We start from the raw sequence: 16,029 nt of genomic DNA, 5'->3' as shown, positions 1-16,029 counted from the left end.
ACAGGAAGCCAATGAAGAGAGGCCAATATGGGTGAGATATGCTCTCTCCTGCTAGTCCCCGTCAGTACGCTAGCTGCAGCATTTTGAATTAACTGAAGGCTTTTTAGGGAACTTTTAGGACAACCTGATAATAATGAATTACAATAGTCCAGCCTAGAGGAAATAAATGCATGAATTAGTTTTTCAGCATCACTCTGAGACAAGACCTTTCTGATTTTAGAGATATTGCGTAAATGCAAAAAAGGCAGTCCTACATATTTGTTTAATATGCGCTTTGAATGACATATCCTGATCAAAAATGATCAGGATATGTCACTAATCCACTATTTTTACAATCCAAATTCTTAAAATTCACAGACTTGGTTCATTTTCAAACAGTACAAATCGTGTATAAAGCAATAAACAATTTACTTCCAGCAAATATTAAAAATATGTTTTTTAACAGATCAGGGGATTGCAATCTGAGCGGGAAATTTAATTTAAAGCATCAGTGGGCACGAACAACATTAAAAAGTTTCTGTATTTCTGTCTGTGGGGTGAGGATGTGGAACAGATTGGGAGTGGGGCTCAAGCAATGTCCAAGCATGAACCAGTTCAAACAGCGGTACAAAAATATGTTTTTTTCTAGGTATAGGGAGGAGGAAGGGTAATGAGGGTTAGGGTGTTTTTGTTTTTTGCTTCGGCTTGTAAATATATAGTATTTTGTATGTAAGTAGGTATGTGTAGGTGTATATTTATGTTTGTGTATATATGTGTGTATATGTGTATATGTGTATGTATATATATGTATATGTGTGTGTATATGTGTGTATGTATGTTTATATATATATATATATATATATATATATATATATATATATAGATATCGGTTTAGGTGTGTAGGAATCTATGTGTATATGTGGCAAAGGGTATTACTGGTTGTGGGGAAGAAGGGGTAGGGATAAATAAGCTGATGCTTCACCCTACCCCTTTTCGGACATATTGGGTACACAGTAGGAACTTTTTTGTTGTTGTCTTTACTGATCTATCTTGTAATTGTTGTTGTATCAAATGTTCGAAATAAACAGTTTTCATTCATTCATTCATTCAAAGATTCAGCCAGGTGTAGTGTGCAGTGTCTTCTGGAGCGGCAAAAACCCAAATTAACCCCTTAACGCCTGTCGTCGCATATATGCTACAATATTTGACTCAAATATGCAACATACCAAATTGACCAGTATGCCTGTTGTTGCAAATATGCAACATACCATTATTATTATTATTATAACATTATAACATAGATTATTACCAAAATACCAAAATTACTATTTATTTTTTGTGCAAAAGTGTAATTAATAATCTCAACATTATTTACCATCTACTTAAAGACAAAAACATACACAAAACATTTTTTATATACAGCTATATAAATTCAGGCGTTAAGTGGTTAAAAATTCTTAGAAACGAACCTTCATTGTACCAAAACATCAATGACTGAAATGACAAATTATGATACAGTCACATGAGTCAAACTGTTTACTGCAACTAAAAGAAGGGCAAATAAATAAATAAAACAAAAATACAACACAAAGTATGCAAAAGTTCCATGTGTCTGTAGTCTGGGGTGGGGGCGCAGGTCACATGCCCCGGTCACGCATCTCGTGCACAAGATCGCCCGCCACACCAAGATATGCCTGATTAAATGCAGCTTCTACTTCTGTTGCTTCATCAAGGATCAGTCGGATGTGTCGATCACACTGAACCCAGTTCAGCTTCAGCTTCAACATCACTCAGGATGGACAGATTCTCCTGCTGGAACAGGCTCCTTTTACTCTTGCCTGGACAATAATGAAGGTAGAAATGGGAAGTGATTAACAAAAGCAAGTTTAAAAAATATATATACACACACACACACACATACATACAGAGTGACCCCCCCCCCCCCCCCCCCCAAAAAAAAACCCACAAGAATTGTAATAAAATCCTACAAAAAAAACCTTCAGTCTCTGTGTGATCATTCCCCAGAGTTTTAGTTATCTTGGTCACTTTGCATAAAAGTTATGTTCTTTCAAAATTATCCTCCAACAAATCAGACCATTTGGAGCATCATTTTGAAAGAACATGACACCAAGATAACTGAAACTTTGGGGAAGCTTTGCTGGACCTTTGTGGGATTTATTACAATATTTATGGGTTCTGGGGGTTTATGGATAGGGTGGGTTGGGGGTGTGGGGGGCTCACCCTGTATACGAGGTCTGTCCATAAAGTATCGTACCTTTTTATTTTTTAAACTACACTCAACAAAAATATAAACGCAACACTTTTGGTTTTGCTCCCATTTTGTATGAGATGAACTCAAAGATCTAAAACTTTTTCCACATACACAATATCACCATTTCCCTCAAATATTGTTCACAAACCAGTCTAAATCTGTGATAGTGAGCACTTCTCCTTTGCTGAGATAATCCATCCCACCTCACAGGTATGCCATACCAAGATGCTGATTAGACACCATGATTAGTGCACAGGTGTGCCTTAGACTGCCCACAATAAAAGGCCACTCTGAAAGGTGCAGTTTTATCATACAGCACAATGCCACAGATGTCGCAAGATCTGAGGGAGTGTGCAATTGGCATGCTGACAGCAGGAATGTCAACCAGAGCTGTTGCTCGTGTATTGAATGTTCATTTCTCTACCATAAGCCGTCTCCAAAGGCGTTTCAGAGAATTTGGCAGTACATCCAACCAGCCTCACAACTGCAGACCACGTGTAACCACACCAGCCCAGGACCTCCACATCCAGCATGTTCTCCTCCAAGATCATCTGAGACCAGCCACTCGGACAGCTGCTGGAACAATCGGTTTGCATAACCAAAGAATTTCTGCACAAACTGTCAGAAACCGTCTCAGGGAAGCTCATCTGCATGCTCGTCGTCCTCATCGGGGTCTCGACCTGACTCCAGTTCGTCGTCGTAACCGACTTGAGTGGGCAAATGCTCACATTCGCTGGCGTTTGGCACGTTGGAGAGGTGTTCTCTTCACGGATGATGCGAAGGAGATGTGTTGCACTGCATGAGGCAAATGGTGGTCACACCAGATACTGACTGGTATCCCCCCCCAATAAAACAAAACTGCACCTTTCAGAGTGGCCTTTTATTGTGGGCAGTCTAAGGCACACCTGTGCACTAATCATGGTGTCTAATCAGCATCTTGGTATGGCACACCTGTGAGGTGGGATGGATTATCTCAGCAAAGGACAAGTGCTCACTATCACAGATTTAGACTGGTTTGTGAACAATATTTGAGGGAAATGGTGATATTGTGTATGTGGAAAAAGTTATAGATCTTTGAGTTCATCTCATACAAAATGGGAGCAAAACCAAAAGTGTTGCGTTTATATTTTTGTTGAGTATATATGGATTTCATTCATATGTTTTCACGTCAGACAAGCTTGAACCCTCGTGCGCATGCGTGAGTTTTTCCACGCCTGTCGGTGACGTCATTCGCCTGTGAGCACGCCTTGTGGAAGGAGTGGTCCTTTTCATTGTCTGGAAATGGCGGAATGATTTGGGGTTTTTTCCCATAAGAATTTTTTCAGAAGCTGTTAGAGACTGGTACCTGGAAACTATTCGAAAAATTTATCTGGCTTTCGGTGAAAATTTTACGGGCTTCACAGAGAATAAGGTCTGTTAGTACAGCTTTAAGGACCCCTTTAAGGACGCTCAGCGCGGCGCGCTGAGCGCGCCGCGCTCCGAGCTGCGATGACACAGCACAAGCCACCGGACCATTTCTGAGCTGATGGCTCTGTGAATACGAGACTGTCGTGTGCTGTTTCTCTGGTTATCACAAGAGCTGGACATCAGCCATTTTCTGGCAGATTTCACTTTTAACAAGAGATTTTGTCATGGAAAGCCGCGCGGACCTCCGTTTCGGCGTGTCAGAGAACAGGTTTTGACATGTCTATCTTGTCTTTCAGTGCTTACCAGTCCAGTAAGTATCAGTGAACTTGTGGAGAGCTGGACATGTCCAAACTTGTCCTCTGACACGCCGAAACGGAGGTGTTCCTTTGTCTCGCTTCCAAAGCGAATCGGTCGTGACGCGTGGCTTTCCATGACAAAATCTCTTGTTAAAAGTGAAATCTGCCGGAAAATGTCTCGCGTGCTCATGACACGTCCAGTGACGACATTCTCTGACCAATCAGTGGCCGACAGCCTGTTGACATCACATTTTAGTATCGGCTCGGCTCACTTGGAACTGCTCCTGAGCAGGTACCAAAAAAAGCACCAGGTACTAACCCTAATGGAAAAGCAAAAAAAAATGAGTAGAGTTGAGCCGAGTAGAGCTTGGTTTGTGAAGTAGAAAAGCATCTTTAGTGAAGTTTAGGGCTAGTGGCCGGCGATCACCTTAGTGTTTCTTCTGTTTTTCTTGTTGGCGTCTCACTAATTTAGAAGATCTTCACTTAGCCTGGAAAAAGAGTCTGTTGCTCTATAAAAAAGCCCTCCGTAAAGCTAGGACATCTTACTACTCATCACTAATTGAAGAAAATAAGAACAACCCCAGGTTTCTTTTCAGCACTGTAGCCAGGCTGACAAAGAGTCAGAGCTCTGTTGAGCCGAGTATTCCTTTAACTTTAACTAGTAATGACTTCATGACTTTCATTGCTAATAAAATTTTAACTATTAGAGAAAAAATTACTCATAACCATCCCAAAGACATATCGTTCTCTTTGGCTGCTTTCAGTTCAGGTGACCCTGAACCATCCCTTAGTTATGCTGCTATAGACTTAGACTGCTGGGGGGTTCCCATGATGCACTGAGTGTTTCTTTCTCTTTTTGCTCTGTATGCACCACTCTGCATTTAATCATTAGTGATTGATCTCTGCTCTCTTCCACAGCATGTCTTTTTCCTGGTTCTCTCCCTCAGCCCCAACCAGTCCCAGCAGAAGACTGCCCCTCCCTGAGCCTGGTTCTGCTGGAGGTTTCTTCCTGTTAAAAGGGAGTTTTTCCTTCCCACTGTTGCCAAGTGCTTGCTCACAGGGGGTCGTTTTGACCGTTGGGGTTTTTCTGTAATTATTGTATGGCCTTGCCTTACAATATAAAGCGCCTTGGGGCGACTGTTTGTTGTGATTTGGCGCTATATAAATAAAATTGATTTGATTTGATTTGTTGTTTAATGCTGATAAATTATGTCTTTCTGATGCCTGATTCTGTTTTTTCTCTCTGTTTGAGCTGCAGCTCCATCCAGAGGTGGGTGTGGTGTCTGTTCCTGAAACCCTCCTGTTCTGTGCACCGGCCAACATTTCCTCTATATTCATTTTGTGAGTTGTTTTGTGATTTGTGTCTGTATCATGGCCCAAGCAGAGGGTCGCCCCTTTGAGTCTGGTCTGCTTGAGGTTTCTTTTTCCTTCCCACTGTCTCCTGTGTTCTTGCTCCGGGAGTTGGTAAGGTCAGACCTTACTTGTGTGAAGCACCTTGGGGTAACTTTGTTGTGATTTGGTGCTGTATAAGTAGGGTCTTTAATCCCCTGGTTGCTCCTGGTGTGTAGTGGGCACCTTGTATGGCAGCACCCTGACATCGGGGTGAATGTGAGGCATTATTGTAAAGTGCTTTGAGCATCTGATGCAGATGGAAAAGCGCCATATAAATGCAGTCCATTTACCATAAATTAAAATAAATTGAAAATTGAAATAATTTTCTGTGCTCTCTCATTATTTGGTCCTTACACATTTTCTTCTATTTCTGTACATTTGTACATTAAAATGCTTCTGCTGGTGTGTGAGTGTGATGTGGTATCATACCTCTCACATGGTTGCACTGTTTTTGTGTGCATGCAGATGCGGCATGAAACCATTGCTGTGGGATCATACGGCATCCGTACAAGGCTGTCTGACCGTCTGTCCCTCCCAACAGATGGTCGGACTGGACGTTTTTGAGGTTCGCCAATTTGTTGTTTTTTTTTTTTGTTTGTTTTTTTTTTCACCCGGTTTTGGCCTTATTCACCCAACTTTGTGTTATGTGTGAAGGAGCCATGAGAAAAACGGTGTGGTACTGTGTGGGAAATCTGTCTGAAAGAGGCCTGAGTGGACTGTGCAAGACGGAGACTAATGAGGGAAGCCACCAAGACACACATAACGTGTCTAAAGGCTTTATAGGGTCCTGTGGTTGTGATTGGAGAAGGCATGCACAGTACAACATTTGACTGTTGTATCATCACAACCAGCTTCATGGTTGAGTGGCAAAGAGGACTTGCAATATCAGCTACAGTTTGCTAGCATGCACATGGGAGACTGAATCCTAGGTTTTATCAGTTTTCACTGGGTTGTCACAGTCATTGGTATCTTCATGAAGAACTGGACCAGATTCACTCCGAAGCAGAGAGTCGTAGGTGTGAACGGACTGACTTTGGGTTGTGTTGTGGGCAGAATCAGCTGAGTGCCTGTTCCAAAGCGCTGGAGAGTTCTGAGGAACTGCTGGAGCTGGCAAACCAGACGCTCTTCTCCTCTGAGACTGAAGCCTTCACGCAGGTACATCTGTTTCAACTCCACTCTGTGGATGTGAGTGAAGACTTTCACCACCAATGTTTTGTTTCTTGTGTGTTAAATTACAACATGATGACCTACAACTCAGGTTCTCTTCGCTTGGTATCTCTTCTTTTCCCTTTCTGCTCCTCCTCTCCAGGCAGCCAAAGACATTAAAGATAGGTATCGTACTTCATGTCCACCGCTTCTGCTTGTGTCACCGCTGATCCATCTCATTGTGTGTGTAGTGTGCATGCATCCAGACGTGTAGTAGGCAGTCAGGACTGTGGAACACTTTCCTTTTGTCCTCTCAAAGCTGTACCATCGTGTGCCAGCCCCTCCCTGACTGAACGTCCTCTCTTCAGCTCTGCTGTTGCTGAGGACAATGTGTTGACTCTTAGTACCACTAGAGTACTTAGTGCAGTGATTCTCAACCGGGGTGCCGCGGCACCGTAGGGTGCCATGATCGATCGTCAGGGGTGCCGTGGGCAATTATCAAATATCACCATTATCGGGTGTATGTGCTGTAATAATGTGGCAGATGATGTAATGCTCTTTTATTCCAGTAGATGGTAGCAAAGTGCTGTACTACAGTATAATAGACATACTTGTGCACATAGCGTTGTGCGTCTCCATAGTTACGGGTTGCTGACTACAGCGTGAATCTCATGGCTCCTCTGGGGAAGGAGAAACCGCGTTGGCTGTGGAGGTGTGCGGGGAAGGCGGCCTGACCTCCGTTGATGTCACCGTGGTCAGACTTGAGCCTTTTCGCTCACAACTGGGTTCGCTGAAGGCAGCCTCTGCGCTCTGTGAATATTAGAGTGGCAGATTATTGCGTATAAAAGTGTCGACACGTCTAAAAAAAACTCTTGAGATTAGGGCTGTCACAATTATTACAATATTCGTCAATCGCGATTATTTTTCATATTTGTGATTATTTTTCATATTCGCGATTACCGTGAATTATTTATTTTATCCACAAAGCATAAAATGACTCAGAATCTGACGTCATTGTACTGCAGCCTCGCTCTCGTCTTAAGGCGGGACAATAACATGGAGGCTGAAGAACGATCTGTCCTGCCGTTTGGATAAGACGGCCGATTACTTCAAAAGCCGTCTAAAATGCGGAGCTGTCGGTGTGTACGCGCGCGCGGAGTCAACAGGCTGGGGGGGGGGGGGGGGGTGCGTGAGGGAGATTCCTGAATGGAAGCACGACACGTTAGAGTCTGAGAACCATCAGTGCGCAGCGAGCGCGGAGCAGAGAGGATTTTAACCCGAGTGAACATGTTAACAAACAAAACGGAAATGTGAAGCTGCCTTTACTTCTCTCTGAACTTTCTCTAAAGGTGTGATTCTGCCGTTACCCTCCTGTTCACACCATGTGTGCGTCGTATGCTGAATTTATGAGATCATGAGATGAAATAAAGGGTCAAATAGCTTTAAAAACATATTTAAAAAATGAGAATATATGAATGAACTGAGCCACAAAAAAAAAACAACAAAAAAAAACCCTGACATGGAGAAGCTGTGGTGATGTTCAGATGCACAGATCACAAAAAGCAGGTGAGAACTCTGAACTTTAACAGCTGTTAAATACCTTTGGAAAGTAACAGGCTGTTACTTTCCAAAGGTATTTATGTGTTCAATATGGGCTTAATGCAGTGTTTAAGGACAAAATGTGACTGATGAGGAGAAACAATTTCAGAAATGCAACAGAAACAACCACAATTCAGAAAAAGTTGGGACTGTATGTAAAATGAAGATAAAAATAAAAATGTTGCACCATTCCCTGTTTCTCCACTCACAGAAGTCAAACGTTCTTCCAGAGTTGTGTAATTATACTACAATAGTAGAATATAAAGAAGGGAAAAAAAGAAAAAAAAATAGACAATATATTCGTCAATCGCAATTATTTGTCTGACAATTAATCGTCTCCAGAAATTCCTAATCGTGACAGCCCTACTTGAGATCAGAGCGCAAAATGCTTGAGGATTTTCGAAATGCGGTGTTTTCTGTATCGATTTTCTATTGCGATAATTGGGTTTTGCGCAAAACCAGAGGTAATAGAATTATAATATTATTTTGGTTGGTGGTGTGCCGCAGGATTTTGTAAATATAAAAAGTCTGCCGCGGCTCAAAAAAGGTTGAAAATCACTGACTTAGTGAACTGTTAGTGTGAGCTGCCTTCGAGTCACACTTGGTCTCTGACGTTGTAATCATGCTTGTTTTTTTATGTTTCTATGTTTTATGTGTCTTTGTTTTCAGCGTGACCATGGCTCCTGCTTTTCGCCTCTCGCTGAAGGCCAAAGCCAGTGACAACATGAGTCACTTGATGGTGGATTTCAGCCAAGAGAGGGAGCTGCTGCACAGCATCAAGTTTCTACCAGGTCGGTTAGGCTTTCAGAGCACAGCAGCTCTCTTCATATTTACAGCTACAGTTCAAATGACAGCTTCAAGTGCAGTCAGATGTTTTAAATGTACCTTTTGGTGAACTAATGCAGGTAACTAGGTGTTTGAAAAAAAAAAAAAAAAACATCCAAAAAAAAAATCCATGACAGCATCAGAGATTATTATTATTTGACTTCATGCTTCACACTGAACATGACAGATCAAACAGAAACGCTTCCTTCACAGTATATCAGCCTCAAAATGTCCAGAAAATGTTTGTGTAAAATTGAAAGATTAAAGATCAGGGCCGGTGCTAGCCATTTCGGTGCCCTAAGCACAAATACTTAGCCCCCCCTTCTCAATATTAAATTAATATTGAGTTATTATTTTAAGAATGATTTATGAATGTTTTGAAAACAGCTGCCAATAAATAATTACATTAACAACGGCACTGAACATGTAAAAAAAAAGGTTAACTTTTTTCATGCTTCAGCTTTTAACACAGGATTTTATGCTTTTCTCAATTCTCTTTATATTTTTGGACCATTTCATGGACGAAACATCATAAATCGTGGCTCTAAATTGTGATTTTTAAATAAAATGTTCAATTACATGGCAGTTGAGGCTTATTTAACATCAGCTGGAATTTAATGGCATGTGGAATTTAAAGCATCAAGTGTTTCAGAGCTCTGGCTGTAACCAAAGGATCTTTCAGCTCTCTGTAGCTTAATTCCAAAAAACATGATTCCAAAAATGATCCGGGTGAGAGGTCGCACTAGAGAATATTAAAGTGATGCAGTGGCTTAAAAATAACATACAGTCTGAATCAAATCAAATCAGTTTTATTTATATAGCGCCAAATCACAACAACAGTTGCCCCAAGGCGCTTTATATTGTAAGGCAAGGCCATACAATAATTATGTAAAACCCCAACGGTCAAAACGACCCCCTGTGAGCAAGCACTTTGCGACAGTGGGAAGGTAAAACTCCCTTTTAGCAGGAAGAAACCTCCAGCAGAACCAGGCTCAGGGAGGGGCAGTCTTCTGCTGAATCTGGAAGGTTCAAGTTCTTACATGAAAAACAGCAGAAAAAAAACTCGCTAATCTTTAAAGTCATTATACTTTTGCCCTCCTGAAATGTTAAACATGAGACCAGTGCAGTTTTCTTTATATATTTAAAAAAAAAAAAAAAAAAAAAACTGACAACAGTCTGATGTGGCAACAATGATTCCGGTGCACAGTTACATACTGAAAAGTCATGCATTCAGTATTAATAATGACAATAACTGTTCATATAGGGCTTTCCCAGGAAACAACACACTAAACAGTAGAAAGTCTGATACGTAATAAAAGCACCAAACCACAAACACAAATTAAAGAGTGTAATTTAAAAAGTAAAAACAAATGACATGTTTTTATTGTGGTGTTTCCAGCATTGTGTGTTAGCATTCTGTGTTCATCTGCTTCAACTAACATTTTGTATGTAGTCAATCACGTGTTCATTTATCTATTTGAAAGTCCTTATCTTAAGTTTACAACAGCACAGGCTGTGGTGTGCACATGTGTTACACCGAGTTCCTGCCCATTGTTAAACTTGCCCCCAGGCTCATGCTGTGTTCAAAAGTGCACCTATACAAGAAAAGTGTGACTTAAGGCACCTTGACACTTGCACAGATTTGATCCCTGCACTGCAGTTCGTCGTGCCAATGCGTCCCAGTTTGTATATAGTAATGGATTGGTAAAACAGTTGCATTTTCATTCCTTCTTATGAGTTAGATAATTTATCTGTGAAATAATGTTTGTTCTAGATGTAGCATCTATTCAGAATCTAATGTCAGGTTTAGATCCCCTGCACGCACTGACAAGCAGTGTTTTCAAATTTTTTGCACAATGTTCACAACTAGTTCACAAAAGTGGCCTGAAATTAATGTGTAAAAAATAATGAAATGACACGCACATCCGGATCTGTATTGGTGTGCAGGATCAAGTAAAGGAACAGCACAAAAATGAAAAAGAGATCCGCACAGCCACTTAGCTCCCAAACAAACTTTAATGAGCACCAAAGGTGACGTTTCGGGCCTCGCCCTTCATCAGACATCATGATTGTGCCAGGACGCACCTGTATATAAACTAACATTGATTGACAACATGTGTGAGAATGCAAAAAAAAAAAAAAAACTCTTTACACAAATATAATCATCAGGAAGAGTTCATACTATATATGATGATCCACTTAGATCCATTAAAATATCTATTTCATTGAAAGAAAACAGATTTAAATACAACATTAATTAAAATAAATTTCATACACAAAGAAAGAAACAACTTTGATTCTTAAAGTGTCTATTTAAATTGGAAGGCCCATAAATTTGCTGCCAAATGGGCCAAAACTACCAACTGCAAATTTGTACCACTCTTCACCAATTCGAAGTAATTAAATAATTTAATAAATTCATATGTACGATTAAAAACAACTATACATATTCACCAGTAAACTCAATTGAATCAAAAAAAAAATTGAAAACATTGTTGATTGGATGAAATCATAAACAGCATGAGAAAACGTGCTGTGTGATAGTCGACTATTGTTCTTTAAAAAGTGTCAATATGTTTAAAAAAAAACAAATTAACAGAGAAAATGGGCCTCAGCTCCCAATTACAGATCTGAGCCACTCTGCACAGTTCCAAAGCATCAAACAAACGAAATAATTCATATACACTCAACAAAAATATAAACGCAACACTTTTGGTTTTGCTCCCATTTTGTATGAGATGAACTCAAAGATCTAAAACTTTTTCCACATACACAATATCACCATTTCCCTCAAATATTGTTCACAAACCAGTCTAAATCTGTGATAGTGAGCACTTCTCCTTTGCTGAGATAATCCATCCCACCTCACAGGTGTGCCATATCAAGATGCTGATTAGACACCATGATTAGTGCACAGGTGTGCCTTAGACTGTCCACAATAAAAGGCCACTCTGAAAGGTGCAGTTTTGTTTTATTGGGGGGGATACCAGTCAGTATCTGGTGTGACCACCATTTGCCTCATGCAGTGCAACACATCTCCTTCGCATCATCTGTGAAGAGAACACCTCTCCAACGTGCCAAACGCCAGTGAATGTGAGCATTTGCCCACTGAAGTCGGTTACGACGACGAACTGGAGTCAGGTCGAGACCCCGATGAGGACGACGAGCATGCAGATGAGCTTCCCTGAGACGGTTTCTGACAGTTTGTGCAGAAATTCTTTGGTTATGCAAACCGATTGTTTCAGCAGCTGTCCGAGTGGCTGGTCTGAGACGATCTTGGAGGTGAACATGCTGGATGTGGAGGTCCTGGGCTGGTGTGGTTACACGTGGTCTGTGGTTGTGAGGCTGGTTGGATGTACTGCAAAATTCTCTGAAACGCCTTTGGAGACGGCTTATGGTAGAGAAATGAACATTCAATACACGAGCAACAGCTCTGGTTGACATTCCTGCTGTCAGCATGCCAATTGCACGCTCCCTCAAATCTTGCGACATCTGTGGCATTGTGCTGTGTGATTATACTGCACCTTTCAGAGTGGCCTTTTATTGTGGGCAGTCTAAGGCACACCTGTGCACTAATCATGGTGTCTAATCAGCATCTTGATATGGCACACCTGTGAGGTGGGATGGATTATCTCAGCAAAGGAGAAGTGCTCACTATCACAGATTTAGACTGGTTTGTGAACAATATTTGAGGGAAATGGTGATATTGTGTATGTGGAAAAAGTTTTAGATCTTTGAGTTCATCTCATACAAAATGGGAGCAAAACCAAAAGTGTTGTGTTTATATTTTTGTTGAGTGTACAAACCCGGAAACAACCATACATGCTGTCAGTAGATAAGACATTCAACCCAAAAGAGAGAGAGAGAGAGAAAAAAAACACTCGCATGTTTACACTCTTTTCACAGTATAAAAATCAGGTATGTACCATCATCAAATACTGTGGAAAACTAATAGTAAATACACCAAAAAAAGAAGAAGAAGAAGAGACAAACAGGTGCATCCATCTGGTGCGAATCGACACAAGATGCTGGAATCAAACATCAAGTTTATATAAAAACATTGAACACCACAACAGGGGAATAATCGCATAAGAACAACTGAATTGACGCTAGTAATGATGGCAAAGCTACAAAAGTGAATTACAAAAAAGGTCTGATGTCAAAATCCTCATTGAGTCCTTTAGGACTGAGAGTGTCCAGAGTGTATATCCAATAACTTTCTCTTTTAAGTAAATTTTGATTAATATCACCACCGCGGTTCGTAAGTTTTACTTGTTCTATCCCAATAAATCTCAATGTGCTCACATTGTGTTGAGCCTGTGTGAAGTGAATGGCTACTGAACTTTTATTGTCTTTGTTCCGAATATTAGATCTATGCTCCGATATTCTAATTTTAAGAGGTCTTATTGTTTTGCCCATATAGGCTAAGCCACAGGGGCATTTTAACATGTAAACCACATTAGCAGTATTACATGTAATAGTGCCACGAATTTTAAAGACTTTGCCAGTCCTAGGATGTAAAAATGTTTGAAATGTATATGTAATATTACATTGGGCACAATGGCCACAGCTATAGTTACCATGAGGAATCTTTGTGAGAAATATGATTGACAAAGTGACGGCAAAATTGCACGGACAAGCATGGAGTTCAGATTAGGAGCCCTCTTAAAAACGATGTGAGGTGACAAAGAGAAATCTTTGATGTCTTTTAATTTAGGATCAGTTTTCATGATGTGCCAGTGCGTCTTAATGATTTTCTCAAATTCTCCCCCTAGTGGTGAATATTGAACAATACAGTTCAATCTGGAATTCTCTGTTTTAATATTTTTGTTTTTACTGTAAAGACAGTCATTTTGAGACATAGTCTCAATTTTTTTTCGAGCTTCTGTGATCCAAACTGGATTATATTGTCTCTGTTCAAAATGTTTTTGCAAATCCTCAGCTTGTAAATTATAGTCAGAATTTGAGCTACAGATCCGACGTATCCGGTTGAACTGTGAGTAAGGCAAACTTTTCTTCAAATGAATAGGATGATACGATGTACCATGCAATAACGAATTGCGGTCAGTAGGCTTTCTGTATAGACTAGTATGTAGTCTATTATCTTTCTTAGGTATTAAAATGTCCAGAAAATTAATTTGATATTCATGCCACTTGATGGTAAATTTGAGATTATAATCATTATCATTGATGAACTTATGAAATTCCCTGAGTGATGATTCAGTATCACTCCAAACAAAAAATATGTCATCAATATACCTCTTCCAATGTGCGATGTGTTGTAGATAAGGATTACGGGTTCCAGAGAGAACAACTTCTTCAAAGAAGCCACAAAACAAAGAGGCAAAATTCAGGGCCATCTTGGACCCCATGCTCATCCCGGAAATCTGCCAAATAATCAGAATCAAGCATTAAAAAAAATTGGATGCCAACACAATTTCCACCAGATCACCAATGCTTTTAGTACTCTGTGTATATTCTGTCCTTTGATTTTAAAAAAATTCTACAGCTCTGAGACCACTCTCAACCGGAACATTTGTATATAAGGACTCAATATCCATGGTGACCAATAAACACCGGTCCGGGACTGTAATAGATTGTAACATTTTCAAAAATTCCATAGAATCTTTAACATACGAAGGAAGTGATGTAACTAGTGGCTGTAAAAAATAATCAACAAAGGCTGAAATATTTTCTGTTAAACAGCCAATGGCTGAAACAATGGGTCTGCCCGGAGGTGTAGCCGTGTACTTTTTGTGAATCTTAGGAAGGATATACAGGACTGGAGTGACTGGGCTTTCCGGGTTTGTATATGAATTATTTCGTTTGTTTGATGCTTTGGAACTGTGCAGAGTGGCTCAGATCTGTAATTGGGAGCTTAGGCCCATTTTCTCTGTTAATTTGGGTTTTTTTAAACATATTGACACTTTTTAAAGAACAATAGTCGACTATCACACAGCACGTTTTCTCATGCTGTTTATGATTTTATCCAATCAACAATGTTTTCAATTTTTTTTTTTGATTCAATTGAGTTTATTGGTGAATATGTATAGTTGTTTTTAATCGTACATATGAATTTATTAAATTATTTAATTACTTCGAATTGGTGAAGAGTGGTACAAATTTGCAGTTGGTAGTTTTGGCCCATTTGGCAGCAAATTTATGGGCCTTCCAATTTAAATAGACACTTTAAGAATCAAAGTTGTTTCTTTCTTTGTGTATGAAATTTATTTTAATTAATATTGTATTTAAATCTGTTTTCTTTCAATGAAATAGATATTTTAATGGATCTAAGTGGATCATCATATATAGTATGAACTCTTCCTGATGATTATATTTGTGTAAAGAGTTTTTTTTTTTTTGCATTCTCACACATGTTGTCAATCAATGTTAGTTTATATACAGGTGCGTCCTGGCACAATCATGATGTCTGATGAAGGGCGAGGGCACATTTTTTGTGCTGAAATTAATGAGTGCCACAAATTTTTAACATTTCGTCACGCAGTCATGCACAGTTCATTGTCAGTTTACAGCAGTTTACGGTGCGTTTCGTCATCGGCATGCAAGATTGTGTGCCAGTGCACAAATATGTACAAGTGTCAAGTTGACAAAAATACAGTATGGCAGTGTTGGGTGATTAAACTTTTTGGACTCCAGAATTATACTGATGATTTTTTATTTGGTGTTTTCTGTAAATATTTTCTGGCAGCTTAAAGTCGACAATCAGCAGTATCCTCGGTGGTCCCCGGGCCAAGGCTTTGGAAATACAAGGAAGCTATAAACAGCTATCTGTACTTTCCCTCTGGACACATGGAGGAGCTGAAAGTTCTGCTCATGTCATAGACATTTAAACGGAGCTGTACAAATCAAACTTTTGATTATAATGTCAGCTGTCTCTCCCTGTCTCTGTCTGTCTCTCTGTCTCTCTCTGTCTGTCTCTCTGACTCTCTCTCACTCTCTGTCTGTCTCTCTCTCTGTCTCTCTCTCTCTGTCTGTCTCACTGACTCTCTCTCTCTGTCTGTCTCTCTGACTCTGACTCTGTCTGTCTCTGTGTCTGTCTCTCTGACTCTCTCTGTCTCTCTCTCTCTCTCTCTGACTCTTTGACTGTCTGTC

General features: G+C 40.1%; 1 pseudogene; it reads left to right on the top strand.

Annotated features, from left to right (window-relative positions):
* The window catches only part of LOC117505978, a 98,636-nt pseudogene that overhangs the window by 40,436 nt on the left and 42,171 nt on the right, over window positions 1-16,029 (top strand).

The sequence above is a fragment of the Thalassophryne amazonica genome, unplaced genomic scaffold (genome assembly GCF_902500255.1).
Source record: "Thalassophryne amazonica unplaced genomic scaffold, fThaAma1.1, whole genome shotgun sequence".
Classification (NCBI taxonomy): Eukaryota; Metazoa; Chordata; class Actinopteri; order Batrachoidiformes; family Batrachoididae; genus Thalassophryne; species Thalassophryne amazonica.
Note: the sequence above shows the minus strand (reverse complement) of the source record. Positions and strands in the feature narration are given on the sequence as shown.